General features: G+C 38.0%; 1 long non-coding RNA gene across 1 annotated transcript; it reads right to left on the minus strand.

Annotated features, from left to right (window-relative positions):
* Positions 1–17,110: 17,110 nt before the first annotated feature.
* LOC106507520 (uncharacterized) lies at positions 17,111–24,210 on the minus strand. Its single transcript, XR_001303554.3, has 2 exons — positions 24,134–24,210; positions 17,111–22,134 (listed from the first exon to the last, which is right to left on the minus strand). It is a non-coding gene; the product is annotated as an uncharacterized LOC106507520 (long non-coding RNA).
* Between the last annotated feature and the right edge of the window lie 2,002 nt (positions 24,211–26,212).

Genomic DNA, 26,212 nt, shown 5'->3' on the forward strand with positions numbered 1-26,212 from the left:
GCCATGTTGATCAAACTCACATTTGCTACGTATAACAGGGACAAGGTCCTGAAGTGACATGTGGCTTAACCTCACTGTTGCCTTCTGGGATTTCTTTTCTCTGAAACTTTGCGATGACTGTACTTCCGTGAAAAGTAAAGAGAATACATTTCTGAACTGGGGGTGAGCGAGGTCAGACAGTAAAAATCAGATATCATTTAAAATGTTTCATTTCAGTTTACCAAAGAAACTATTGGATTGGTAAGATGTACAGACAACTTAAAATGAAAAAGGGCCTCATTACAGATTCTGAAAAATCCAGCATTAAACAGCATCAGCAGTATTCTAAATAACCATGGTAAAATATCCCTCATCTGTTTATTCAGCCTTATGGCATTAATTCCTATTCAACTGGATTTTTGGTCATGGTCTCATGAAGTTGTTTCTCAACTAAAAAGAGGTCTGGAAATCTTGATCAACACACCAGAAAGATCTGAATATTATCTAAGCAAAAACATCAGAAACCTGTTCCTAAGAGTTTACTCTTTGCAATGAAAGTGTAGGGAGTTGGAGGTGCCTTGTCGTGTCTTTTTCTATGGGACTCTGAGGTGGTCCTTCTTCACTGACGTTACAAACTCTGACCTCTAGCTGGTTGCAGACCCTTTGGACAAGCATTGGAGTTGAAGAAAACTACCTATAAATGAACAGATACACTGTTTTTTCGCTCATTTTACAAAAAATCAAATTGGAGTGCAGAGAAGTTGAGTAGCTTGCCCAGGAACACAGAAGTAATAAGCAGAGAGTCAAGAATGCCTTAGTAATCCCAAGCTACTAAGTAGAAGACACCCCCTACTACACACAACCCTTATGTTGGTGCTCTTGGCAAAGCCACTTACCTTCTGAGCAAAGTCACAGGAATCATCCCTGTCTTAAGAGGCTCCAATCCCATGATAAATCCCCTCCATCTGGCATTCTGATGTGTGGCTGTTGATATGCCTGCCTCAACAAAGCCCCATGGGGCCCATGGTTTGAAGCTGTCTTGCCAGATTTGACTGGAGCAAATATAACTCCAAGACCACTCCAGTGAACTCTGAGGGGCTGAGACAAAACTCCTGCTAGCCATGTGATATCCCTTGTACACACTAGAAAAAGCACCCTTTTGGGAGTGTGGGTACTTTTTAATAAAGTTTTCTTGGGGGTCCCTGTTGTGGTTCAGTGGTAATGAACTTTACTAGTATCCATGAGGATGTGGGTTTGATCCCCACCTCTGCTTGGTGGGTTAAGAATCTGACATTGCCATAAGTTACAGTGTAGGTCACATATGCGGCTCAGATCTGGCATCTGGCTTTGCTGTTGCTGTGCACCTCCAATTCAACCCATCACCTGGGAACTTCCATGTGTTTAAAAAGACAAAAAAAAGACAAAAGAAAAAAAAAAAAGACTTTGCTCCTGGGCTGTGACAGAGCCACCCTAATACACCCAGATGTAGAACTTCTTTTGACTTTTCTTAAAATTGATCATGCGTCTCACAGTGTTCTTCTATTACAGGTGTAGGGCTCTCTTTTCATCCAAAATTGTTTACTTTAAAATGACCGTCTCCACCTCCAACATTCTAATGAGAGTATTTGGCTTAGAGATAGACAATAAGATTATTTACAACCAGCAGCAGATCAACAAGAGATCTGTACTCTGAAAACTATAAGATGCTGATGAAAGAAATCAAAGATGACACAAACAGTACGAAAGATATACCATGCTCTTGGATTGGAAGAATCAACATTGTCAAAATGAGCATACTACCCAAAGCAATCTACAGATTCAATGCAATCCCTGTCAAATTACCAATGTCGTTTTTCACAGAACTAGAACAAAAACAATTTAAAATTTGTATGGAAACACAAAAGACTCTGAATAGCCAAAGTAATCCTGAGAAAGAAAAATGGAGCTGAAGGAATCAAGCTCCCTGACTTCAGACTATACTATAAAGCTACTGTCATCAAAACAGTATGGTAATGACACACACAAAAAAACGCCCAGAAGTATGGATCAGTGGAACAGGATAAAAAGCCCAGACATAAACCCATGCACCTTTGGGCAACTAATCTTGGCAAAGGAGGCAAGAATATACAATGGAGAAAAGACAGTCTCTACAATAAGTGGTGCTGGGAAAACTGGACAGCTATATGCAAAATAATGAAATTAGAATACTCTATAACAATGTACACAAAAATAAGCTCAAAATGGATTAAAGACCTAAATATAAGACTGGATGCTATAAAACTCTTAGAGGAAAACATAAACCGAACACTCTTTGACATAAACTGCAGCAATATCTTCTCATGTCCATTCTCTAGAGTAATGAGAATAAAAGCAAAAATTAACAAATGTGACCTAATTAAACTTAGAGGTTTTTGCACAGCAAAGGAAACCATAAAAAAAACAAAAAGATAACCCACAAAATGGGAGAAAACATTTGCAAATGAAGCAACAGACAGGGTTTTAATCTCTAGAATACATAAACACCTCCTGCAGCACAATATCAAAGAAATAAACAACCCAGTCGAAAAATGGGCAGATCAGAGCTCCCCATGTGGCTTGGTGGTAACAAACCCTACCAGTATCCATGAGGATGTGGGTTTGATCCCTGGCCTGGTTCGTGATTTAAGTATCCAGCACTGCCTTGAGCTGTGATGGAGGTTGCAGATGTGGCTTGGATCTGACATTGCTGTGGCTGTGGCATAGGCTGGCAGCTACAGCTCCAATTTGACCCCTAGCCTTGGAACTTCCATGTGGCATGCGTATGGCCCTAAAAAGACAAAAAGGGGGGGGGGCAAAAGATCTAAATACACATTTCTCCAAAGAAGACATACAGGTGGCCAAAAACATATGAAAAGATTCTCAACATGGCTAATTACTAGTGATAACAAATCAAAACTGCTGTGATGTACCACCTTTCACCAGCCAGTATGGCCATCATCAAAAAATCTACAAACCATAAATCCTGGAGTGGGTATGGAGAAAAGGGAACCCTCCTACACTCTTGGTGGTAATATACATTGGTACAGCCATTATGGAAAACAGTGTGGAGGTTCCTCAGAACACTAAAAATAAATTTGACCCTGTAATCCCACTCCTGGACATCTATCTGGAGAAAACTATAATTCAAAAAGTTACATGTGCCCAACATTCACTGCAGCACTATTTACAATAGCAAAGACATAGAAGCAACTTAAATGTCCATAAACAGAGGAGTGGGTAAAGATGTGGTACATACATACAGTACAATATTACTCAGCCAGAAAAAAGAATGCAATGATGCCGTTTTCAGCAACGTGGATAGACCTAGAGATTATCATATTAAGTAAAGTTAGACAGTGAAAGACAAACATCATGTGATATCACTTACATGTGGAATCTAGAAAAAGGATATAAATGAACTTATTTGCAGAACAGAAACAGACCCACAGAATTTGAAAAAATTATGGTTTTTTCACTTAAAAAATTGTAAGGGAGGAGTAGAGAGGGATGGCCTTTGGGTTTGGGATGAGCATATGCACACTAAGGTATATGAGAATTGACTGGCCAAAGGGGACCTGCTGTATAGCACAGAGACCTCTACCCAATATTCTGTGATCATCTATGTGAGAAAAGAATCTGAAAGAGAATGGATGTGTGTGCATGTATAACTGCGTCACTTTGTTGTACAGCAGAAATTATCACCATCTTGTAAATCAACTCTATGTTAATCAAACTCTAAAACATGGGATGAAAAAAGTTTTCTTATAAGTCAACATCCTGACCAAGCTTGCTTCCTGTTTCATGATCAAAGGAGATTTTACAAAACTGTTAGCCACAACAGTTCTCGGCTAGAGAAGTGCTGCTTTAGGTTTTCTCTCTGTTTCTGTCTTTTTCTTTCTCTGTGGTGGCTGAGGGCAGAGTTCCCAGGGGCAGAGGTTAGAACCTTCTGTGCTGTGGTACTCAGAGGCCCTTCAGCCTACTGGTATCTGCGTGTCCCTCCCCCTGCTCCTACTCATCCCTCCTGGCATCTGCCTGCTCTCGGCTTCCAAGCCAGAGGAAGAAGTGGAAGCTTCACAGCTCAGCCTGGTGCCTCAGGTTCCCATGAGAATGCAAAGCGCTGTGGGGACTTCCCCCTCCCCGCCTTGCATCATTTCTCTGCTCAGAACTCAAAACCTAATCTGTCTGCATCATTTCTCTGCTCAGAACTCAAAACCTAATCTGTCTCCATCATTTCTCTGCTCAGAACTCAAAACCTAATCTGTCTCCATCATTTCTCTGCTCAGAACTCAAAACCTAATATGTCTCAGATCCATGCCACAGCAGTGACCACCCCTGATCCTTAATCTGCTGAGCCACTGAGGAACTCCAGCCCTGCTTTTTCTCAACTTACGTAGAGATTCAGTCAGCTAACATGAAACCATTGGCTGTTTTATTTTCTCCAGAGAGCCAGGCTCTTAGGTAATGAGACAAATGAGTTTGGATGGAAGGGTCAATGATGGAGACCTGTCTGATGCAGATGGACAGCAATGTTTAAAAGAGTGGACCAGGTAGAGGAGAGCAGAGGCAGGACTGCCACGTCAAGAGTTTCAAAGTGGTACTAGAAATGGAGAAGTAGGAGTTCCCATTGTGGCTCAGCACAGCAGGGTTAAGAACCTGACTAATTGAACCTGAGGATGTGGGTTCAATCCCAGGTTCGTGGCAATGAACCTGACTAATATGCATGAGGTTGCAGGTTCTATCCCAGATCCTGCTCAGTCGATTAAGGATCTGTCATTGCCACACGCTGCAGCATCGGTCACAGACATGGCTCAGATCCCAAGTTGCTGTGGCTGTGGCGTAGGTCAGCAGCTGTGGCTCTGATTTGACCCCTAGCCTGGGAACTTCCATATGCCACGGGGGTGGCCCCAAACAAACAAACAAACAAAAAGAAACTGGGAAGTAAAACACTAAGCAAACAGTGCTAAAGGACAACAGAAAAACGTCAACATTTCCCCAATTTTCCTCAAGGTGCACCATGCGGCCATTCTTCTCATTATCATTTGGATTTTATCAAGACACACACGAATGGTTTTCAGAGAAAAGTGAAACATAAGCACAAAGCAAAACAATTTGTAAAGAAAAACATACTGCTTTGGATCCAGGATCCAGAGGGTGAGGACTTAAATATCTGATTTTTATTTAACTAATCAGAACAGGAATTTTCTTGGTAATTATATTTTTATGGGATTCTTTTTTGTGATGTAGAAAAAACAAATAATAACCCATCTTAAGCAGGGTATTCGGAGTCATTTATTGAGCAATGATGAATTCGTTACTCTTTGGGGCTCCTGGGGAACAAAAGTGACAGGTCCCTCCACTCAAAGTGCAGACACCAGAGGGTCCATATGCACTTACCTGAGAAGATGAAGCCTGAGGTGAATTTAAACTAAGTAGGTGTTAACCAGAAAAGGGGATCTGAGACTTGGTTGGAAGTGTGCAGGGAGTGGAGGGGGACTCTCTGAGTAGTGGCAGCTAGGTTTCTGTCTCCTCACTCAGGCTGGTTCTGTTTTATTGTTGTATTGTGATGAGAGAAAAACTGGCAAGTGAGGACAGAAGTGGATTTTCAGGGAGAAGGAAGGAAAGTAACTTCCTCATAACCTCCTTTCCCAAATAACCTAATCCCATATTTCTCTGATACAAAATTCCGTGTCTTCCTGTCCCATACCTGTGAGGAAATCCAGTATGCCCTGAAGGCTTTTCAGCTCCATGGACCTATCACATAGGGGTGTAATGAAATTTTACCTCCTGGGCATCAAAAGGGCCAATTAGCAGAAATATTAAAAGACATTTTTCTATCAAAAAGACAGTCAGAAAATTGCTTGTATTCTGTTACTAGAAAAACTGAGAGTTTGGTTTTGCTCTTTTTTTTTTTTTTTTTTTGCAAGTTTAAGACAACTTTCCTGTTGGTTCTCTAATGCAATGTGACTTCCTCTTCACATGGGCCTTCTGTCTGTACTCTCCCAGTCCTATGTTGATAACGCCTTGAAAGGAACTTGGCTCTCAGCTCTACTGCAAGTAGCTTTTATCTTCACCCCGTGACATCCTTGAGGCAGGACTCAACACCATTCCCAGTCACTGTAGCAAATTCATTCCGAAGCATTAGTAAGACATATATGTGGTACCGGAGATTTATAGGAAACTTAAAGAATAGGTTCACAGTGCATAGGATATACCCCATTTCTCTCAAAATACTCTTTGTATGTCATTTACTGTATCTCTAAAACAGAGTGTCTTCAGAGTTCCCATTGTGGCTCATGACAACAAACCCAACTAGGATCCACGAGGATGCATGTTCAATCCCTGGCCTTGCTCAGTAGATTAAGGATCTGTCATTGCTGTGAGCTGTGGTGTAGGCCACAGAGGCAGCTCAGCTCTGTGTTGCTATGGCTCTGGTGTAAGCCAGCAGCTGTAGCTCTGATTTAACCCCTAGCCTGGAACTTCCATATAATGAGGGTGCTGCCCTAAAAAGAAAAAAAAAAAACAAAAAACAGAGCATTGTCTCACCTCAACACCTAGGTGTTGCTCTAGGAAAACCATAGCATTTAGGGCAGGTGGCTCCTGAAGTTAACCGGCCCAAGAGCCCACCTTGGAGTTCAGACTGACAGGGAAACTGCTATAGCTTTTCCTTTCTTCTATCTTCAATCACGGGTGTATTGTCTCCACACTTTATCCCACTCTTCTCAACCTGCTGTCTTCAACAGGGCTGATGGAACAAAATGAGATGGGTGTTAATGCTCAGCTTCGAACACGGATTTTTAAACCTTATTGTAATATGATGCAGGCTTCAAGACAAATAGAAGTACATACTACTAAACCCTCCAAAGTAAGAGACTCGAAGTGACAAGCTGTTTGGGAAATACCTCTTATTCTGGTTATTTGTCTTTTCTCCAGCTCTAATTCTTTGCTACTGAATTTCATGTTTCTCTCTAGACACGTTTTCACCCCTTACTTCTCTCCCACTATTTACGGTCTGTGAACTAATCAAATCATCAAATCCCATTAGAATTGTGCATAATGTAACTACATAACTGATTTTGAATCAGGATCAGAATTAGACACTTTTCTGAATAGTACTTATTCGATTTGTTGACAGAAATAATCAATAAGCAATCAGTGATAAGAATAGGTGAAGTTCCCATTGTGGCTCGGCCGGTTAAGAACCCAACTAGTATCTATGAGGATGCAGGTTTGATCCCTGACCTTGCTCAGTGGGTTAAGGATCCAGGGTTGCCTTGGCTATGGCGTAGCCTGGCAGTTGCAGCTGACTCAACCCCTAGCTTGGGAACTTCCATTTGCTGCAGGTGTGGCCCTAAAAAAAAGAATAGGAAAGAGTTTTATTTGAGCCAAACTGATGACTAACCTGGAAGCCCACTTCGCAGATAACTCTTGAGAAAGTGTTTCAGAGAATCGGGGTTTTCAACACAGTTTTATATCTTGTTTGAACAAAGAATATTAAATATGTTAGGGTTGCATTTCTTCAAGGTTTCAAAAAAGAAAAAGAGAACAGACCATTGTGTATGTACACAGTGAGTCAGTCTGGACTTGGAACCTGGGAAGGGAGTCTTATCATCAAAGGAGCACCAGCATTGGTAACCCAGGAAGAAGGAACTCAATCTTTTTTTTTTTTTTTCATCTTTTTGCCATTTCTTGGGCCACTGCCACGGCACATGGAGGTTCCCAGGCTAGGGGTCCAATCGGAGCTGTAGCCTCCGGCCTACACCAGAGCCACAGCAACGTGGGATCCGAGCCGCATCTGCAACCTACACCACAGCTCTCGGCAACACCAGATCCTTAACCCACTGAGCAAGGCCAGGGATCGAACCCGAAACCTCATGGTTCCTAGTCAGATTCATCAACCACTGCGCCACGACGGGAACTCCTAATCTTTATTTTTAATATGCACATTCTTGTGGTTCCTGTCATGGCTCAGCTATTAATGAACCCGACTAGTATTCATTCGGACGTGGGTTTAATCCCTGACCTCGCTCAGTGAATTAGTGTTCTGGCGTTGTGGTGAGCTGTGGCGTAGGTTGCAGATGCTGCTCAAATCTGGTGTTGCTGGGGCTGTGGTGTAGGCCAGCAGCTGCACCTCCGATTAGACCCCCTAGCCTGGGAACTTCCATATGCCACATGCCCCTAAAAAGACAAAAAAAAAAAAAAAAAAAAAAGAAGAAGAAAGAAAACTACAAGTAGGCTCTATTACAGATAGGATTAAGAGCTTTTAGAATAGGCACATTTGGAATTCCTTCTGTGGCTCAGTGGGTTAAGGATCTGCCATTGTCTCTAAGGAGGCTCAGATTCAACCCATGGCCCAGGAACTTACATATGCCATGAATGCTGCTTGAAAAAAAAAAAAAAATAAGAATATGCATATTCTTCGATTTCATTGGATATTGACAAATTTTTCTTAAAAGGAATTCTAACAGTTTATATTTTCATTACCCAATAAAGAGAATTCTGGAAAAAATATTTGTCATTGACTCCTTCAATATTGTTTTTCTCTTATCATTTTATTTCATTTATTTCTTATAGAATTCTCATTAAACCTTCTCTGGCATCTTCTCATTCTATCATCCAAGTTTTTTAAATGTCTTACATATTTTTTAATCTCTTAATTTTCCTCAATTTTTAAAAGTTACAGTACATTACTTACCCTTCAGTCTAATTTAATCAGATATTTATTTGATTCATTAAAAATTTTAGCTTTTAGATTGTTTATTTCTAAAAGTTCAGTTTAGTTATTTTTAAAACATGCCTGTTTTGTTTCCTTTATTTTAAACAGTTTCAATTCCTCTCCTTTATACTATAATACACTGCTTCAGATCACTTCCTTTATTTTCTAGTAGTTTTTCAGGTCATCGCTTACCTGGTTTTGGGCTCTTCTGGTCCTGACCAGTTCTCCTTTGTTGCTTCTGTGGACTCTTCCCAGATAATGCTTTTTTGTTTTCTATGTGAACTTACCTTACGTGTGGATTTTTCCGCATTGTGAGAGGGTCACTCCCAAATACTTTTACTTTTAATTGAGATAAAATTGGAATAATGTAAAATTAACTCTTTTTAAAGTGGATGATTCAGTGGCATTAGGTACATTCACAATGTTGTTCAACCACCATCTCTATCTAGTTCCAGAACATTTTCATTACCCTGAGAGGAAACCCTGTACCCATTAAGCGGTTGCTTCCCATCTCCCACCAGCACAGCCAACCCCAGTCAAACCCCAATCTGTGTGTATATCTATGATGTTGCTTATTCTGGATGTTTCATACACATCAAGTTATACAATACGTGATCCTTGGTGACTGACTTTTTTCACTTAGCATAATGTTTTCAAGGGTTACCGGACTGTAGTATGTATTTGTACTTCATTCTTTTTTTTTTCATTTTTTAAACTTTTATTGAAGTACAGTTGATTTATAAGGGTGTGATCATTTCTGATGTACAGCAGAGCGATGCAGTTCTAAGTGTACACAGATCTATTCTCTTTCAGATTCTTTTCCCACATAGATTATCACAGAATATTGGGTAGAGTTCTCTGTGCTACCCAGCAGGTCCCTGTTGGCCAATCAATATCTCATTCTTTTTATAGTTAAATGATATTCCAGCCCCTGAATAGTTTTGCATTTGTATCTGCTTGTTGCCACAGGGTTCTTGATGGTAGAATTAGCACTTTTAATGTTAGCTGAATGTTAGTTGCATACTGTAATAGAAAGAGCAAAAAGAGAAAGCAGAACTGAAGTAATCAGAAACAGGAATTGAAGGCCCTTCCTCCTCAGTGCTCCTTCCGTGTCCTCTAGTTACAAATTACCACCAGTTCAAAGTCCATCTGCTGCCAGAATTTCTTCCATTTGGAAGAAATCAGTCTTTGCTTTATTTAGGTCTTCAACTGATTGGATGAGGCCCACCCACATTATGGAGGGCAATCATCTTGACTCAAAGTGCACTAATTTATTTTATTTTATTTTATTTAGGGCCACACCTGTGGCATATGGAGGTTCCCAGGCTAGAGGTTGAATTGGAGCTACAGCCGCTGGCCCACACCACAACCATAGCAACATGGGATCTGAGCCATGTCTGCAAATTACACCATAGCTCACAACCACACCAGATCCTTAACCTACTGAGTGATGCCAGGGATTGAACCTGCATCCTCATGCATGCTAGTCAGATTCATTTCCACTGAGCCATCACAGGAACTCCCAAAGTCCACTAATTTAAATCTCACCTAAAAAAAAAAAGATATATCCAGAACAATTTTGACACAAAATTAACCATGATGTTCCCCAGCACTTCTGGATGTCCTCACTTCAGCAGATACCGGAGAACATAAGCCAAATTCGCTGCCATGAATCATAGCACTTTCTGAGGACCAAGAAGCTGAGGTCTCAAGGAGTGACAGATCTGAGGCAAGCACACATAGAACAGTTCAAGGAGAAGGCAGCTGGGTAGAGCCCATCATACCCTTTAACCTTGTGTGCCAATTGGCAAGAACCACGTTGCTCATGAAAAACAATAACCACAACAGCATACTCTCAACTGACAGTCAGGATTATAATCCTAGAAATCTGAATAAAATGAAAGTGCTGAATCTCGAGCAAAGTAGTTACACTAAAGAAAGATTTAAAAGAGGAAACAAACAGTGTCTCTAGACAAGATGAGAAAATAAGAAAATTTAATTCAGCCTATAAATATACATAACTATACATGACACATACCTTATCTATAGTATTAAAACTTACCCTGTAAAACATGTATTATTACCTCTTTTTATAAACAAAAAACTAAATTTCTCAAGGTTCCATAGCAAATAAAATTAGAATTCATACCTAAATCAATGAAACCATATAGCGTAGGCTATTTCCACCTTGCTCACAATGGTAAATAGAATGAAGAAATGCTATGTTACAGGTAAATATTTTTGTCTTCATAGGCCCAGATTTTCTCCTGCCTTTTGTATCGATCACTAGTCAATAGGCTTTGATTAGCTGGAGATACAATCAATCAACTATAAAGATAGTGAATCAAATTTATCTTATATCTATAAGCATAGGATTCTTCCAACTACATCCAAAGCCCCACTTGGCTCATAGGAAAGGTCAGACATCTGTTTTTTTCTCAGTTTCAGCAATATTCTACTTCCTTACATAACTGAATTTCTTTTTCCTTAAATAACTGAAAACTCAGCAGTTTTTTTTTTTCACATGTTTCATCATAGTCTTCCTACTTCCTTAGTTGTTCTAGTACTCAAAATACAGTGCTATTGAGTTGTTTCAATGATCTGACATAGACATTTAAGTCAACATTTAGATAAGTTTCTCTACTGGTTAAAATTGCAGTATTCTGAAAGGGTTTGCTAATTGTTGAGACAAGCTAGGTCTTAATAAATATAATACATTTTCATTTCTATAGTGACAATCAGATTACACCTGGATAGTTAACAATATATTTGATCCTTAAAATACTTTGTAAATTAGACAGAGTAAATTATTTCAGACTTGTAAAGGAAGAAATAAAGGTTGACTCTAAGTATTTATCAAGCATGTACAATGGGTTGGGCACTGCAGATACCCCGGTGTGTAAATATGAGTTCTCATTCCTAAAACTTATCATCTGTCCAAGGAAGGTCAAAAAGTTAATGAATAAGAAGTAGTTTTCAAACCTACCAATGTTTAGACCAGGGCCCTTACAGCTAAACAAAGCTATATTTTCAATGTTGACTCCTGTATTATCATAAAGCAGCTTGTCAAAATCTCCTTGTCACCTCAGACAAGCATGTATTTAGTGAAATTGTCTGAGTCCAAGTCTTCTAGCATTATCCAAAATGTTTTCAGTAGTATAAAGATCTTATAAATATGCAAATGAGATTAAACTTGACAATATCAAATGTTACCTGTCTTAAACATTATAACTATAATCTTATAAATATTAAGTATCATTACCATCTTTCATAATATTCCTGTAAAGGGCTGAAGATTGATGCAATGGTGGTTTTATTTAACAATTTAACTTACATTTATTTAGTATTTTTAAATTAAAATGTGCTAATATATACATCAAAATCTCTGATCCTCACAACCACCCCGTGAAATCAGTAGTGCAAGTACAATTGATTTTGCTATAGAGATAAGTAACAGGCTTAAAGATGTTTTGTGGTTTGTTCAAGTAGAAAGATTTGGTAAATGACATAGATGAGGCCAGAATCAAGTTTGTAGGCTTTCAACTATGCCACCTATGAGTGGCCTTTGCAGCTTACTAATTGGCACTTTCTTCCTTTATGACTAATCTTAAATTAAGAATTTTTAGAGCATGTTACTAGAGAATACTTTCTTTTTGTTGTTGTTGGTGGTGGTTGGGGGGTTTTTTTTGTTTTTTTGTTTTTTTTTTGTTTTTTTTTTTTGTCTTTTTGCTATTTCTTTGGGCCGCTCCTGCGGCATATGGAGGTTCCCAGGCTAGGGGTCGAATCAGAGCTGTAGTCACCGGCCTACACCAGAGCCACAGCAATGTGGGATCTGAGCCGCATCTGCAATCTACACGGCAGTGCCGGATTCTTAACCCACCGAGCAAGACCAGGGATCAAACCCGCAGCCTCATGGTTCCTAGTCGGATTCCTTAACCACTGAGCCACGACGGGAACTCCAATGGTATATTTTAAAAATTTTTTTTAATTATAGTTGATTTACAATGTTATGCCAGTTTCTGCCAGCAAAGTGGCCCTGTTATATATATGTAATTATTTTTCTCATATTATCTTCAATCATCTTCTATCCCAAGAGACTGAACATAGTTCCCTTGTGCTATACAGGAGGATCTCATTCCATACCCATCCTAAATGTAATAGTTTGTATTGACTAACCCCAAACTCCTGGTCTATCCCACTCCCTCCTCCCCACCCCCTTGGCAACCACAAGTCTGTTCTCTATGTCTGTGAGTCTGTTTCTTTTTGCAGATAGGTTCATTTCTGCCAAGTTTTAGATTCCACATATAAGTAAAATCATATGGTATTTGAGTTTCTCTTTCTGACTTACTTCACTTGGTATGAGAATCTCTACTTGCATCCATGTTGCTGCAAATATAATTATTTTGTTCTTTTTTGTGGCTGAGTAGTATTCCATTACATTTATATACCACATCCTGTTAATCCATCCATCACTCCATGGACATTTAAATTGTTTCCATGTCTTGGCTATTGTGAATAGTGCTGCAATAAACACTGGAGTATCTTTTTGAGTTGTAGTTTTGTCCAGATAAATGCCCAGGAGTGGAATTGATGGATCATATTTAGTTCTATATTTAGTTTTCTTTCTTTTTTTTTTTATACTCCAAGGACATTTTTATTAAAATATAGCTTAGACAAAACAACAAATACTGAGTGTACAATTTGGTGAATTTTCTCCCATAGACACAAAAAATCCCCACATAATCAAGTAATTTACTATCTAGATGAGGTAGAAATTTATCTGCATGCCAATGTTCCCTTTCTGCACTCTTTTTTTTTTTCTGCTGTACAGCATGGGGACCAAGTTACACTTACATGTATACATTTTTTTTCCCTCCCTTTGTTCTATTGTGATATAAGTATCTAGGCAGTTCTCAATGCTACTCAGCAGGATCTCATTGTAAATCCATTCCAAGAGCAAGTTTGCATCTGATAACCCCAAACTCCTGATCCCTACCACTCCCTCCCCCTCCCTCCCCCTCCCATCAGGCAGCCACAAGTCTCTTCTCCAAGTCCATGATTTTCTTTTCTGAGGAGATGTTCATTTGTGCTGGATATTAGATTCCAGTTATAAGTGATAATCACATGGTATTTGTCTTTGTCTTTCTGACATTTCATTCAGTATGAGAATCTCCAGTTCCATCCATGTTGGTACAAATGGCATTATGTCATTCTTTTTTATGGCTGAGTAGTATTCCATAGTGTATATATACCACTTCTTCTAAATCCAATCATCTGTCGATGGACATTTGGGTTGTTTCCATGTCCTGGCTATTGTGAATAGTGCTGCAATGAACATGCAGGTGCACGTGTCTCTTTTAAGTAGATATATGCCGGATATATGCCCAAGAGTGGGATTGTGGGGTCATATGGTAGTTCTATGTACAGATTTCTAAGGTATCTCCAAACCGTTTTGTCCGGATATATGCCCAAGAGTGGGATTGTGGGGTCATATGGTAGTTCTATGTACAGATTTCTAAGGTATCTCCAAACCGTTCTCCATAGTGGCTGTACAAGCTTACTTTCCCAGCAGCAGTGCAGGAGGGTTCACTTTTCTCCACACCCCCTCCAGCACTTGTTATTTGTGGATTTACTAATGATGGCCATTCTGACTGGTGTGAGGTGATATCTTATGGTCGTTTTGATTTGAATTTCTCTTATAATCAGAGATATTGAGCATGTTTTCATGTGCTTCTTGGCCATCTGTATATCTTCTTTGGAGAACAGTCTATTCAGGTCTTTTGCCCATTTTTCCATCGGGTGATTTGCTTTTTTGCTGTTGAGTTTTATAAGTTGCTTATATATTCTAGAGATTAAGTCCTTCTCCATTGCATCTTTTGAAACTATTTTCTCCCATTCTGTAAGTTGTCTTTTTGTTTTCTTTTGAGTTTCCTTTGCTGTGCAAAAGCTTGTCAGTTTGATGAGGTCCCATGGGTTTATTTTTGCTCTTATTTCTGTTGCCTTGGGAGACTGACCTGAGAAAATATTCATGAGGTTGATGTCAGAGAGTGTTTTGCCTATGTTCTCTTCTAGGAGTTTGATGGTGTCTTGTCTTCTATTTAAGTCTTTCAGCCATTTTGAGTTTTTGTGCATGGTGTGAGGGTGTGTTCTAATTTCATTGCTTTGCATGCAGCTGTCCAGTTTTCCCAGAAATGCTTGCTGAATAGACTTTCTTTTTCCCATATTACGTTCTTGCCTCCTTTATCAAAGATTAATTGACCATAGGTGTCAGGGTTTATTTCTGGGTTCTCTCTTCTGTTCCATTCATCTGTCTGTCTGTTTTGATACCAGTACCACACTGTTTTGATGACTGTGGCTTTGTAGTATTTCTTGAAGTCTGGGAGAGTTATGCCACCTGCTTGGTTTTTTTTCTCAGGATTTCTTTGGCAATTCTGGGTCTTTTGTGTTTCCATATAAATGTTTGGATAGTTTGTTCTAGTTCTACGAAAAATGTCATGGGTAATTTGATAGGGATTGCATTGAATCTGTAGATTGCTTTGGGTAATATGGCCATTTTTACAATATTGATTTTTCTAATCCATGAACATGGAATATCTTTCCATTTCTTTACATCTTCTTTGATTTCTTTGATTAAAGTTTTATAGTTCTCAGCATATAAGTCCTTTACCTCCTTGGTCAGGTGTATTCCAAGGTATTTGATTTTTTGAGGTGCAATTTTAAAAGGTATTGTATTTTTGTATTCCTTTTCTAATATTTCATTGTTGGTACACAGAAATGCAACTGATTTCTGAATATTAATCTTATATCCTGCTACTTTGCTGAATTTATTAATCAGTTCAAGCAGTTTTTGGGTTGAGTCCATAGGGTTTTCTATGTATAGTATCATGTTATCTGCATACAGTGACAGTTTTACCTCTTCTCTTCCTATTTGGATGATTTTATTTCTTTTGTTTATCTAATTGCTGTGGCTAGGACTTCCAAAACTATGTTGAATAGCAGTGGTGAGAGTGGGCATCCTTGTCTTGTTCCAGATTTGAGTGAGAAGGCTTTCAGTTTTTCTCCATTGAGTATTATATTTGCTGTGGGTTTGTCATAAATGGCTTTGATTATGTTCAGGAATATTCCCTCTATACCCACTTTGGCGAGAGTTTTGATCATGAATGGATGTTGGACTTTGTCAAATGCTTTTTCTGCATCTATTGAGATGATCATATGATTTTTGACTTTTCTTTTGTTAATGAAGTGTATGACGTTGATTGATTTGCGTATGTTGAACCATCCTTGTGAACCTGGGATGAATCCTACCTGGTCACGGTGTATGATCTGTTTGATATGTTGTTGAATTCGGTTTGCTAAAATTTTGTTGAGAATTTTTACATCTATATTCATCAAAAATATTGGCTGATAGTTTTCTTTTTTGGTGGTAGCTTTGTCTGGTTTTGGAACTAGGGTGATGGGGGCATCATAGAATGTCTTTGGGAGTGTTCCTTCTTCTTCAGCCTTTTGAAAAAGTTTAAGGAGGATTGGCACCAGATCCTCTTTATATGTTTGGTAGAATTTGCCTGTGAAGCCATCTGGTCCTGGGTTTTTATCTGTAGGGAGTGTTTTTATGACCTCTTCAATTTCATTTCTAGTGATTGGTCTGTTCAGTTGGTCTGTTTCTTCTTGATTCAGTTTTGATGGACTGTATGTGTCTAGAAAGTTGTCCATATCTTCTAGGTTGTCAAATTTGTTGGCATAAAATTTTTCATAGTACTCATTTTATTTTGTATTTTTGCAGTATCTGTTGAGATGGCAATGCCAGATCTCTGACCCACTGAGAAAGGCCAGGGACTGAACTCCCATCCTTATAGATACTAGCTGGGTTTGTTATCACTGAGCCCTCTGACAGGAACTGCAATATCCTCTTGTTGAATTGATCCTTTTATCATTAGTGTTCTTTACTTTTTTTTATGGCCTTAGTTTTAAAGTCTATATTGTCTGATAACAGTATAGCAACTGCTGCTTTCCTGTCATTTCTATTTGCATCAGATATCTTTTTCCATCCCCTCACTTTCAGTTAACATGTGTCCTTTGCCCTAAGGTGGGTCTCTTGTAGGCAGTGTATTGTTGGCTCTTGTTTTTTTATCCAGTCTGCCACTTTATGTCTTTTGATTAGAGCATTCAGTCCATTGACATTTAGGGAAATTATTGATAAATATGTATTTATTGCTATTTTAAACCTTGTTTTCCAGTTGATCCTATGTTTCTCCTTTATTCCTTTTTTAAACCACTTTTATAATTTTCTTTTAACTTTATATAGTTTAATAATACATAAGAATACATTTACAGCTGTAAATTTTCCTCTCAGTACTGCTTCCATGGCACACCGTAAGTTTGGGTATGTTTGTTTTCATTTCATTTGTTTTGACGTATTCTCTAATTTCTCTTGTGATTTCTTTTTTGATCATTGAGTATGTAAGAGTGGGTGCTTTAATTTCCACATATATGTGTGTTTTCCATTTTTCCTTTCATTATTGCTGTCTGCTTTCATTCCATTGTGGTGGCAAAAGGAACTTTGTATGAATTCAGTCTTTTCAAATTTATCGACTTGTTTTGTGGCATGTCATATGGGCTATTCTGGAAATTATCCCATTTGCACTTGAAAAGAATGTATATGCTGCTGTTGGTGGCATGTTCTGTATATGTCTGCTAGGTCTAATCAGTTTATAGTGCTATTAAAGACTTCTATATCCTTGTTGTTCTTCCATTTGGTTGTTTTGCCCATTATTGAATGTTGGAGTATTGAAGTTTCCAACAATTATTTTAGAATTATCTACTTCTTATATCTAGTCTTTCAATTGTTCCTTCATATATTTAGAAGCTATGTTATTAAGTACATCTATGTTTATACTTATTAGATCTTCTTGCTAATCAAAACTTTTATCAAGCTATAATGTCCTTTGTTGTTTCTTGTAAATTGTTTTGCTTTATTTTATTTTATTAGACAATAATATAGCCACCTAGCTCTCTTTCAGTCACTATTTTTATGGAAAATCTTTTTCCATCCTTTTAATTCCAATTCCTTTGTGTCCTTATATGTAAAATGAATCTCCTATAGAGGGAATATAGATGGATCCTGTGTGGTTTTTTAAACCAAATCCATTTTTTAAAGCTAGTCTCTACCTTTCAATAGAAGAGTTTCATCCACTTAAATTCAATGTGATTACTTACAAAGAAGGACTTACAGGAGTTCCCACTGTGGCTCAGTGGGTTATGAACCTGACTAGTATCCATGAGGATGTGTGTTCAATCCCTGGCCTCACTCAGTGGGTTAAGGATCTGGCATTGCCTTGAGCTGTGGTGTATATCACAGATGCAGCTCAGATCATGTATTGCTGTGACTGTGGTGTAGGCCTGCAGCTGCAGGTCCTATTTGATGCCTAGCCTGGGAACCTCCATATATCACAGATGTGTACCTAAAAAGCAAAGAAGAAGAAGAAGAGGAAGAAGGACTTACTTCTGCTATTATCTATTTCCTGTGTACATTATATGCTCTTAATTCTTCAGTTTCTCTGTTATTGCATTTTTTGTATTTTGTTGATCTTTGGCAATATTACATTTTGATTCTCTTCTTTCCTCTTTTGTGTATTTTTTAGTAATTTTATTGTTGTTTCCTTGAGATTGCAATTAATATCTTATAACAATCTAATTCATAATATGAACTTTGTTTAAATAGTATGCAAATGTTTTGTCCCTATTCATCTCCAACTGTCTCTCTTTATGTATCTGTCATAGATTACATATTTATATACTGCATTCCCATTAACATAGATTTATAATTATTGTTTTATGACTTTCTTTGTTAAATCATATCAAAAAGAGAGGTTACAAATAAAATTGAAAGAGTGGTAATTCTGGCTTTAATACACCTGTGGGGTTACCTTTATGAATGTTACTTATTCTCTTCCCTTTGAGTTACTGTCTCATGTACTTTAATTTTGGCCTTTACTATTGCCTATAGGCTAGGTCTACTGATAAGAAACTCCCTTAGTTGTTGCATATCTAGAAATGTCTTCATTTTGTTTTCATTCTGAAGGATAGTTTTGCCAGATACAAAATTATTGACTGATACAATTTTTTTTCCTTTCATAAATTTAAAAATGCCATCCCAGCTTCCATGGTATCTCAGGATGAATCAGCTGTTAATCTTATTAAGCAATTTATATGACTAGTCCCTTCTCTTTTGCTGCTTTCAGACTTCTTTCTTTGGGTTTTGACAACCTGACTATAATTTGTAGCAATGTGGTTCTGTTCGATTTTATCTAGCTTGGTGGAGTTCATTGAACCTCTTGAATATGTATATTCATCTCTTTTCTCAAACTTGGGAAGTTTTCAGCCATTATTTCTTAAAAAAAAAATTTTTTTTTCCTACTCCATGCTTTCTTTTCCTTTGGGTATTCTTATAACGTATATGTTAGTCTACTTGATGATGTAATATAGATCTTCAGGATGTGTTCATTTATCTTCATTACTTTTTTTTTCCTTTTTGTTCCTTATACTAAATACTTTCAACTATCCTATCTTTGGATTTTCTGATCCTTTCTGCTTCCTGTTCAAATATGCTATTGAGCACTTATCAATGAAAGTAGCAATCAGAAATAACACGTAACCTCAATATTTGGAGAACCATGTCCTCAATGCTAACCTTGGCTCTAGAAAGCTACATTAAGAACACAGACAGCAGTCCCTTGGCTCCCTACTATAATGAGGTGTGAAGATGGTAGCCACTGCTGAATAGGAAAGCTAAAGCTCACTGAGATCAACTTTTCACCTAGACTCCAGAGTATCAAATTATTTACTTTAGAGAGTTTCTGTCAGTTCAATAGTTGTTTAAGTGGAGGTAGAGATTCCAGGAGCTTTCTACTCTGCCGTCTTCTCTGACATCACTCTTGCTTGATATATTTTGAAGTGGAGTTATTAACTTTATAGTTATTAACTTTATAGAGCTTTAAAATTCTTTCCACCTCTAATTTTAAAATCCCTATTTTCACAGTTCTTACAAGTCACAGAAGGCATTGGCTTACTCTCTGATCATTGTCCTGCTGTGAATGTTAAGGTAATTATAGATGCCATTCAGCAGAATGTAGCAACTGCTGGGTTTCTCTCTTCTTATGGTGAAAAATCCAGAGTTCCCATTGTGGCTCAGTGGAAACAAATCCAACTAGTATCCATGAGGACACAGCTTTGATCCTTGGCTTTGCTCAGTGGGTTAAGGTTCCAACGTTGCCATGAGCTGTGGTGTAGGTCACAGATGTGGCTTGGATTTGACATTGCTGTGGCTGTGGCAGAGGTCGGCAGCTGCAGCTCTGATTCAACCCCTAGTCTGGGAACCTCCGTATGCCATGGGTGCAGCCCTAGGGGGTTGTGGGAAAGCTCCAATTTGTAGTCAGCCAGGCAGAAGTGTGAGTAGCCTGGAGAACTCACTGGTGGCTGGCGTCTGAAGTAAAGGCAGTCTTATTGAGGACCTTGCTCTTTAATTTGTGGAATCTGATGCGACTTGCAACTAGCTAGTGTCAGAGTTGAAGTGAATTGTAAGACACCCAATTGGTGTCAGAACACAAAGCCAGAGAAGATATACTGGGTAAAAGGAACCTGTACTGAATCCTGTGGAGTTTCCTATTCCTGGTCTTCTGCTCCAGTAAGTGTGGTCTCTGTATCCAGCAGTATCTCTCTTCATGAGGGCAGTTGTGTTTTTTGGGGTTTTGTTTTTGTTTTTGTTTTTTGTTTTTTGTCTTTTCTAGGGCTGCACCACAGCATATGGAGGTTCCCAGGCTAGGGGTCTAATCAGAGTTGTAGCCACCAGCCTATGCCAGAGCCACAGCAATGTGGGATCCGAGCAGCGTCTGTGACCTACACCACAGCTCATGACAATGCCAGATCCTTAACCCACTGAGCAAGGCTAAGGACTGAACTTGCAATGTTATGGTTCCTAGTCAGATTCATTAACCACTGAGCCATGACAGGAATTCCCATGAGGGCAGTTGTTTTCCATGTAACCACAGCTCTCTGATTCTCTGATTGATTTAAGGAGATAATGTTGATTTTTAGTTTTTTCAGCCTTTTTTTTTTTTCCTGTATAGATGGGAGCAATGATTTCTATGCCTCTTATTTCCTACCGGACATCTGAAGTCTTTGAAGTCTTTTAGAAGGTAGTTTTCTCTGTTAGGTCGTGATGATAAATTTATATACCTTACAGAACAGAATAGAAGTCTCAGGTTAGGTCTCAACTATAAAATTTAGATATCCATGAGTATTTCTGAGTAGAAGAGGATAGACCAATCAAAAAACCTTATTGGGAGGTGGGCACTGATTTGAAAAAGGCCAAAGGCAAAAAAAGTTGTGTTAAAAAAGGAAGGATGATTAATAAAAATCTTTTGTCATTTAATGGTAAGCTTCATCTGGGACAGAGCCTTGTCTTTTTGCTTGCCATTGTACCACCAGAATCTAGGTCAGTGCCTATGAATAGAAAGTATTCAACAAACACCCAACAAATGGGTGATTATGGTTCAATGTAAGTGGAATTAGCACACCACATAGTGTCTCCCCTACTAAATGTAAATATCAAATCTGGACAGAATGCATCCAACAGCTACTTAAAGACTCTAAAAACTATCTAGTAGGAGCTACCATTGTGGTACAGTGGAAATGAGTCTGACCAGTATCCATGAGGATGCAGGTTCGATCCCTGGCCTCACCCAGTTGGCCGGGAATCTGGTATTGCCGTGAGCTGTGGTGTAGATCGCAGATGTGGCTCATATTCCAAGTTGCTATGGCTGTGGCATAGGCTGGCAGCAGTAGCTCTGATTTCACCCCTAGCTTGGGAACTTATATATGCCTCAGGTGTGGGCCTAAAAAGCAAATAAATAAAAGAAAAACTATCTAGTAGAAGGAATCATATTGAGAACACCAGAATTCAAGTTACCACCAAATCAACCAGTGTTGAATTTACATCTCCTCCAACCTGCAGTATCGGTACCCAGAATACAACATACCTAGAAACCTGTATTGAGCATCCCTTAGGGCAGAGACAGAGAGAGCTCCAGGAGAGGCAGTCTAGCTCTGGTTTGAGTAGGAAAATGAGCTCCTAACACAGAGGGAGAATATGAAAATACTCCATTCTCTTCTGGTATGCCTCAGACCTCAGGCAATCTCAAGATGGCAGGGCTGTGGCAACTATGACACCTAATAGCTGAAATCCTGAGGGAGGTGAACCATCCTCTCCATTTGATACAGCTGTGATTCTAAGAAGGTGGACCAAACCCTTTGCTTTTTCTTTCCTCCTTGCTCTCTTTCCTCCTGCTTCACTGTCTTACAGATGCAGCCACCATTGAGAAGTCCATAGTAGAGTGAGGAAATTACAGTCACAAATTTCTGGCTGGAGGCTAGAAAAAAGAAGCATGGCTTTGAGTATATTTACACAAGGATTTTCACAAAAGATATAATTCTTTTATACAAAACAATTTAGTGGTATCTAATAGCATAATTAATAAGAACTCCTCAGACGTATGTCCATGCTAATCTAGCAGGAATCTAGCTAGTTAAAACAGGTACATGGACTCAGAGGTAAATGAATGAAGAGGAAGGAACTTTGTAAAGACAACTCTGAATCTTATTAGTAAACTTCTGGACTCCCCACCACCCCCAAACAGACATAAACACATACACACATACAAGCTGTGCATACTTACACCTTACCCCAATTAAGGTACCAAAGACATGAAACATAAACTCTTCACAATGGAACATTGCCCAAATTTCAGATTGGCCACTGGTTGATGCACTTGCAAGAAATATCTACTAAGTGAAGTAAGTCAGACAAAGACAAATATCATATGATATCAATTATATATGGAATGTAGTAAAAATGACACAAAAGGATGTATTTATGAAACAGAAACAAACACAGATTTTGAAATCAAACCTAGGGTGACCCCAAGGGGAACCGTGGTGGGGAGAGATATATTGAGAGGATGGGATTAACACATATACAGTACTAATATAAAATAGATAGATAACTAACAAGGACCTACTGAGTAGCACAGGAAGTTCTACTCAACGTTCCGTAATAACTTTTTTCCAATTTATGGAAAAAAGTATGGATATATGTATATGTATAACGGATTCATTTCACTGTACACCTGAAACTAATACAACACTGTAAATAAAAATTTATTTAAAAAAGAAAGAAGAGAAAAAAAGCAATATCTGAATAACACTACAAAGGCTCTAAAAACTGAGCTGACATTGGAACCAGAGCCTACAAAAGGCCTGAAGCTAGCCAGAGTGATTGCCTGCTAAAATCAAAAATATTCCTGTGCTCCAAAGATTTAAACAATGTAAAGAATCTCATACAAAATATTTATTCAAAATGTCCAAAATACAATCCAAAATTATACAGCATATGAATAGTCATGAAAAGCTTAACTTGCGTGGGGAAAGACAAGCAGTAGAAACCACACCAAGGTGACACAGATGTTGGAAATATTTGGCAAATATTATAAGCAGCTATTATAAATATACTCAAAATACAAAATGAATGAAGAAATAAATGAAATCATTTAACAAGAATTAGAAATCATCTTTCCTCATCTGAATTACCTTCTCTCTGAGTTGATTGATTTCTACTTTTATCAAAGATAAAGAAATTCTTCTGACTTAAATTATGACTTTTTTCCCATAATTAGTAAAAACCATTTTTCACTTAAATCATCACACAATTTTTTAAATTTTAAATTCATATATAAATATGTAATATGTGATATTATATAGTTTATATATAATTTTTCTTTTTACGGTGCATCCAATGTAATATATTTCATTTGAGCACTCTACTAAGTTTTTACTTGTTCACTTTCTTTTTTTTTTGGCTGCTCCTGCAGCATGTGGAAGTTCCTGTGCCAGTGAGCCTGTGATTAAATCTGTGCCACAGCAGTGACCCAAGCCACTATAGTGAAAACACTGGGTCCTTAACCCGCTGTGCCAGAAGTGAACTCCTTGCTCACTTTTTAAATTTGAAAATATCTTTTACTTACCTTTTAATATTTCCTCTCCTATAAGCTTCCATGATAGGTTTTCTACCTTATTTAATAATAATAATATGCATCTGTGCAGCACTTTACAGTATGTTTTTTTCCTCAGTGAAGTTAATCATTTCATTCTCCATCATAAATTTAACCCAATTCCTTTCTCTTACATCTTTCTCTTAATAATTCCCTCTCCTTACTTGCTAGGACAAGAATTTCAATATCTGCTTATATTTTATAGGTTTATAAATTATAAACCAATTTATGACCTCCAGAACTCCATCTCTCATCCTGTTGACCATTCCATCACCTTACTACCCCGCTTCCCACACTCACTCCATGCAGTCCAACTTCTTACCTGGATTTACACTCAGTTCAGTTGGAAAAAAGTCTTTCTCTACAATGTTGGTCTCATGCATTTTGTCTCCAGTTTTCATCTGTGAGCTAAAACCACAGTTAACTGTTTCAGATCTGACTTTTTTTTTTTTTTAAGAACAACTGCAAATGTTTGAGGTTAAGATTTTCTCAGCAAATAGAAATGTCAAGGTAGTTAAATATAGGTAGTGAAAGAAGAGCAGCTTTTTGTTCAGAAGGCCCTTGCCACAGCAGAATAGACTGGGTTTTGCACATATATTTTTTTTAAAGACCCTGAAGAAATTTTACTAGTAGTATGTCAGTTGCGAGGCAAATGGATACTTGTTTATTTAATCAAGGAAAATAAGAACTATTAAAAAGAATGAGGTGACTGCCAGAGAAAGAAGTGAACATTCAGCCAGAGAAACTCTACTCCAAGTTTAAAATCCATGTTTTCTTCTATAAGTTTTATGGTGTCAGGTCTTACACTTAAGTCTTGAATCCATTTTTAATCTATTCTTGTGAATAGTGTGAGACAATAGTCCAGTTTTATTCTTTTGAATGTAATTGTCCAGTTTTCTCAACACTGTATGTTAAAGAGAATGTCGTTTCCTCATTATATATTCTTGCATCCTTTGTCACAGATAATTGCCCACTTAAGTGTGGGTTCATTTCTCGACTCTCTACTCTGTTCCACTGATCTATATGTATATGTTTTTGTGCCAGTGCCATACTGTTTTGTTTACTATAGATTTGTAACAGTTTGAAAACAGACAACGTGACACCTCTAGCTTTGTTCTTTCTCAAGATTGTTTTGGCTATTTGGGGTCTTTCGTGTTTTCTTACAATTTTTAGTATTATTTGTTCTAGTCTGTGCTATCTTGGTGAGTATTGCATTGAATCTGTGGATTGCCTTGGGTGGTATTTTCATTTTAGACAATCTTAATTTTTCCAATCTATGAACAAAGTATATTTTCCTTCTGTTCAGATTCTTTCATCAGTGTCTTAGAGTTTTCCGGGTATAGATCTTTACCTCCTTAGTTAAAGTTATTCCTAGTTATTTTATTTCTTTTTATACGACAGTAAACGAAATTGTTTTCTTAATTTCTCTTTCCGATAGCTCACTCTTAGTGTGTGAAATACAACAGATTTCTGTGCATTAATTTTGTACCCTGCAACTTTACCAATCATTGATGAGCTCTAGTAGTCTTTTGGTACCTCAGATACATGTATTATTAAATTATTCTTTCATTATCGGCATCTATCTTAATTCCACTATGGATGGTAAAAAATACTCTGAACTATTTTATCCCTTTAAAGTATATTAAAACTTGCTTTATAATAGCACAGAAAGGGAAATTTCTCTCTTTCTCTTTTTGAGTTCTTATGGCTGGATTGATTATAAAATTAACACATGACTTTAACAAGAGAAGGAATTATTTTTTGTTTGTTTGTTTGTTTGCTTTTCAGGCCTAATCTGTGGCATATGGTGTTTCCCAGGCTAAGGGTTGAATCAGACTCACAACTGCCGGCCTACCCCACGGCCACAGATGTGGGATCCAAGCCACATCTGTGACATATACCACACCTCATGGCAATGCCTGATCCTTAACCCATTGAGCAAAGCCAGGGATCTACCCTGCATCCTCCTGGATGCTAGTCAGGTTCATTTCTGCTAAGCCACAATGGGAACTCCTGTTTGATTTTAAAATGAGGGTATTTTTAGAGAGGAAGAAACTATTTCAATGGATATTAAATTACGACTCTGTTAATTGAGGACTTGCATTTACTGTTTTGAGGCCCATCTCCCGGATGGCTCCTTCCTCATAGCTGGAGCAGAGTGAGTCAAGCTACTTGTTTGATCTTATTCAGTAGAACAGTATAAGAACTCAGAATAATTATGATGCAGTTAGAAAATTAATAGGTATGGGAACTGGGACCAAAAGCCTATGTTCAATTACAAACTAGATGACAACAGAGCTAAGTCAGGTTCTAATAATTGTAGATAAAGAAGGAAAGAGAGGAGTTCCCATCATGGCTCAGTGGTTAACGTACCTGATTAGCATCCATGAGGATGCGGGTT

The sequence above is a fragment of the Sus scrofa genome, chromosome 5, assembly GCF_054392235.1.
Source record: "Sus scrofa isolate SSC_HxYL_T2T_F1_AM1 chromosome 5, Sscrofa_HxYL_maternal_Yorkshire_Landrace_v2.0, whole genome shotgun sequence".
In the NCBI taxonomy this organism is placed as follows: Eukaryota; Metazoa; Chordata; class Mammalia; order Artiodactyla; family Suidae; genus Sus; species Sus scrofa.